The sequence below is a fragment of the Etheostoma spectabile genome, chromosome 18 (assembly GCF_008692095.1).
Source record: "Etheostoma spectabile isolate EspeVRDwgs_2016 chromosome 18, UIUC_Espe_1.0, whole genome shotgun sequence".
Classification (NCBI taxonomy): Eukaryota; Metazoa; Chordata; class Actinopteri; order Perciformes; family Percidae; genus Etheostoma; species Etheostoma spectabile.
In genome coordinates, this window is record NC_045750.1 from 17,563,892 (window position 1) to 17,568,852 (window position 4,961).

General features: G+C 40.1%; 1 protein-coding gene across 1 annotated transcript in view; it reads left to right on the forward strand.

Moving 5' to 3' along the window:
- The window catches only part of slc16a10 (solute carrier family 16 member 10), a 52,776-nt gene that overhangs the window by 21,045 nt on the left and 26,770 nt on the right, over positions 1-4,961 (forward strand). The gene's annotated exons all lie outside the window — the stretch shown is intronic.

Below are 4,961 nucleotides of genomic sequence, written 5' to 3' on the forward strand. Positions count from 1 at the left end.
TCTTCAATGCCAAACAAATCTATCTGTTTCTCTCCCTGACCCTGTCGTTCTGCTTGAGCAGCACTGGTTGAAGCCTGAAAATATGAATATAATGTAATTACACTGGTCAGACTGTAACTCTGTTACAGGCTGACCCCTCCGGTTCAGGCCGGTCCTCATCCTCCACACGGGCTTGTTTCAGTCACGGAAAATACTTTTCAAGACTCATCTCGATTGAAGCAGCAAACATTCAGTGCAAGAGTAAAAAAATGACTTAACATTATTCATAATAATTATTTAATTCACAACTGCTACATATAGTGTTTTGACCTCGACAATCGAACTGCCTTTTACCACAAACTTGCCACTAGTTAACTTTCTAAAGCAGGCGCAATGGCTTGTTTGCTAAGAGTCAACAACATTGTATTCAGAATGTGAAATAGTTTTATAGCACTTTTAATGTGTGATTGTGTAAAGGTGTTCACGAGATAACAACCTTTCGTGAACTTCTGAATTTCGTCAGCCGTCTTATCTCGTTTTCATGGAGACAGACGCTGTGTGCACGGAGGGGAGGGGTTGTGTGTGTGTGCGTGTGTTTGTATGTGTAGCCTTTGTGAGAGAGTCGTGTGAGTGATAGAGAGACAAAAGAGAGCAGGGAAAGGAACTGAACGAATAGCCTACGCTGCGTGTTTTAAATTTAAATTGAAAAAAAGACAAGAATAACAAAACGCAATATGTGGTGGCCGGTGTTGATTGTGTGGAAATGTGCGGGAAACACTGGCATTACAAGTTTACAGCTGTCATTGTGTTCATGTAAATATCAATCTACACATTTGTGAATATTTTTTTCCATGACTTCACATTCAGAATACAGGCGTGTGAACATTTTCTAGTGTACAAATTTCCACTTACAAGTTTTCTTTTTTTTTTACAAGCTCTCATGTGTTTTTCGTCTTTGTGTGACAAGAAATTCAGATCACGTGTGTGAATATTTTTTAAAAGTGCAAATTTGAACATGAGAAGTTCTCACATATTCCACCATATTGGACCTTCATAGTTAAGCCCGATGGCAGAGATAGCAAGTGTATCCCGACATTAAACAGTCTTTACCCTGCCAGCTGCCTACTGCAAAGTCCGTCTGTTTGAGCCCAAAAAGTAAGAATTCGCAGCAAGCAAGTGGGCGTGTTGATGACCAAATTCATCAGACAAATTCATCAGACAAATTCAAGCAACAGCAAGCAACTCGGTTGTTCATGACCAAATTACGAACCGCATACGTGGCCGCGGTGTAATAAGTGTCATGTCTAACACGCTCTACCCAACCTCCATTTTGTTCATCTAAAGTTACCTTTTGTCTGCAGTGGAGCAGATATCAGTCACCAGTAATTTTGAATATATTAACTAAAGAGTAAATGTGAGATGCATTAAAACTGTGGCCTGCAACCATCTCTTTTTGGTGCACTTAAAAAAGGGGGTGGATAAAAAGCTCGCCCAATCACCGACCAGCCCTGACACACCACCCCATTCCCTTTCCTCTGACACGGACCACATCTCCCATTTAACATTTTTCATGTGGACTTTTTGTATCCACTGCAGGGAGAAGTCATTCCAAACATGCATGTGATGTGTTTTCTCTGATTTATGCACAGCAACAAACTTACTTTGTACTGTACTTTGCTGCTCTCTGAATTTCGGGCTCGGTTGTCAGGAATAAGGTGAAATGTCCTTTGCTTTGGAGGTCAGAAAACACAAGATGGACATGAGTTAGACATTTCTTACCGCTTCCCCCTCTCCAGAACCTCTAATGGAGCAGTCCAGTACAGATGGCTTCCAGCTGCTGTAGGCGGGAGAGGGAGGCATGGTTTTGGTTCTTTATGGCTCGTTCATGTCCAGATGTGCATCTGCAGCACCATGAGGCCCCGATTAGGGTAATGACTGGGCTCTTTGTGAATGAACAGCTGCAACGTCATACTTTTGCAAGGTTGTTGTACAGCAAGGCCACATTGAGTGTACAGTTTTTCAAGGGGTTTCAGGTAGAAATTTAGATTGCAACTGGTTTTCCTTTATTTCTTTTATAATCGGACTTGACAGACATGGACGGGACTGAAACTGTTAACATGTGCCAGTAACAATTATACCACCCTACACTGTAAAAATGTCAGTTTGAAATTGATTTAGTCTTAAAGGGGATTTGTAAACATGAACATTAGTTTAATAGTCAAGAGGAGTTCTACTCAGCCAGTGTATACAGTTGTACTTGATAATGTCACTAGAAAATGTTGTCTTCTGCCAGTGCAATGGGAAAATTCCATTTATATTCAATACAACCTTTGTCAATATCTCCAAACAAGGCAGACCATTCCACTGATATTTACAAAATATCATGATTTTAGTTGATTTACATTGCAAACATAAGACATCACTTAAAGCAACACTAGGGAACTTTATCTATTTGGTCCCCCTACAGGTTGGAAGTGGAATTGTCCCAATAGGTCTCATTGGAACTACAGATCCGCTACCCGATCTGGCAAACTTGCGTAGTGTGGTTATAACCAGAGAAGTGCCGTTCACCCTCTTATAAGTTGATGAACCACTGAAACCATTTTGGAAACGTTATTTAAAGGTACAAAAAGTTCTCTAGTGTTGCTTTAAACTAGTTCAAATTTGAAGATTCAAATCTGGATAAACTAGATAATGTCAGTCCAAGTGGATTTTTGTTGTTGTTGCAGCGTACCTCCTATTGTTGAACTTATCCTGTCCAAATCGGGATTAATTATGAATTGTAATCTGTTCTGGTTCCAGGAGCTGTAGTAAATGAACATCTGGGGCTTTCCTAATAAAGACTTGACTGGGTCAGTGTAACTCCAAGCTGCACAGGCTTTAATTAAAAAGAGAAATTCCTTTAAAATAAAACATATGCCACTAATTCTCTGACACTCCAGTCACTAGTAATAGCAAGAGTCGTTGCCCTGGCAACTCATGCATCGACTTACATTTCAGTTCAACATTATTCTGCACTTTTTTTGCTTTTAAAAAGTTTCCTGTTCAGTCCCATTCACCTCCAGACTATACCTCTCCAAAGAACACATCTATTTTGGTAAGTTAGCAGATTCCAGAGCAGACATAAGTGAGTTGTGGAGACATTTCAGTTCTTGTGGGCGTTCTTCTCTTTCCGCAGCTCCCCTCAGGAGGGGCGTTATTAATGAGTCTAAGCTGTGTGCCAAACATGTTCAGCTTATCATAGGCCACAGCTTGTAAACCCATTAACCCTGCAGCTTGCTCTGCTTTGGGGTTTTTTAAGAAGTGGAGTGGGCTTTCCATTTAGAAGAGCAGTAGGAAACACAGGGCTGTACTGTAATCCAGGACACCTGGGAAACACAAGAGTCTTCAAATCCTTAACTTTTACTTTGCTTTTCTTAAGTTCCCTGAAAAACTAGCACCATCTACCATCCACAAAACAATGTTAATCTATTGGCTGGTAAAATGTCAACATTCACTAGCCTTTTGGCTGGTGGATGAAAAAGTTCATTTTGGACCCTGCTTGTGGGACACTGAGTTCAGTAGAGTACGGTCCACTTCCTGACCCCAGGTCAGTGGGTCTAAAACTCTGATTGTACTGTGAGCTGGCTCGTGAAGCTGCTAAGTGGAGGCTCTACTGCAGCAGCAGTTCAGACTAGTGTGCTGCTCCGTCTTTACCTTTCGATGTGGAGATCCAGTTAGCTTGTACATGTGTTTCCATGCTGTAAAGGACAGGCCAGAGTTGTGTGCTGTCCATCAGGTAACACTGGAAAGTTTTCTCATATTATCCACCTGTAATCGCCCTCTGTCTGAAAGGCTCCATTTTAGCGCCTATGTCTTTAAGCCTCCCTCCCAAAAAAGCTGAGTCTGCTCTGATTGGTCAGCGTTTCAAGGTCTTTGCATCTGCGCTCTTGAAGTCTCTGCACCGCCATTGCAGCCGGGCAATGACTGTAACGGCACTGTAGCGTCACTTTCTACTTATATACTATAGTTGTATGAAGTCCTGACGGCTCGTTTAAAGGCACAGTTTCTATATTTCTGTACATTTCTCTGTAGACTGATTATTTTGACTATACAGTATTTATATAGCACCTCGACCTGATTTATAATAAAGGAAAGATATCGAAATCTCTCTTTTTGTATTTATTATGTTGTAATATTTATTGTTGTTAGGGCTACTTGGAAACTCAGTTGGACACTGTCCAGTGCAGGAAGTGTCGTGTTATATATATTTGCAGCAGCAGAGGTTTGTGTGAGAGAAACACAGGAACTGGATTTGCAGTAATAGCCACAATGGCTGAATAGACAAAGAACAGAGCACCACGTACAGAAACTTACATTTTGACAGAAAGCCCCAGACACATAACCCTATTGACCTTGGCTACACCACTCAAATATATAAAAACAAAAACAAATGGTCATTGCAGTATTTTTTAAAATGATTCTAAATATCAGAACAAGTGATAAGAAAACCTTCTTACCACCAAGCCTTTATAAAATCACTTTGCTTAGTTTTAGCCCCAATACCCTTAGAGGTGTAATTATATTTCTTTTGTTTTACAGTGCGATGAAGATAAATAATAAGAACACTGTGAGGTAGTTTCCTTGTTAGAGACATTTCTAAAAGAAAAAATACAAAATGCCTTAGCTTAAGGTTCATGTATTCAATTCATAATTCATCATTAGAAGGAAAAAAACAGGTAAGTGGGTCAATTTAGAGAAGAAAGAGAGAAGTCAATACAGATATCTCTGTCTCTTTTTTTTAGATTGAACACTGGTCTTTTATGTAACTGATCAGCAATTAAATCAAATAGTGAAGTATGGCAATAGTTAAGTGACAAATGTTTTAACTAAATTAAAGGTGCCATTGGCTAGCTGATATCCAATCAGAGTCAAGCAGCTTAGCTCGTTGAACATTAATGAGAACTGGCACAAATGGAGCTGAGTCTTCCTGCAGGCTTTCT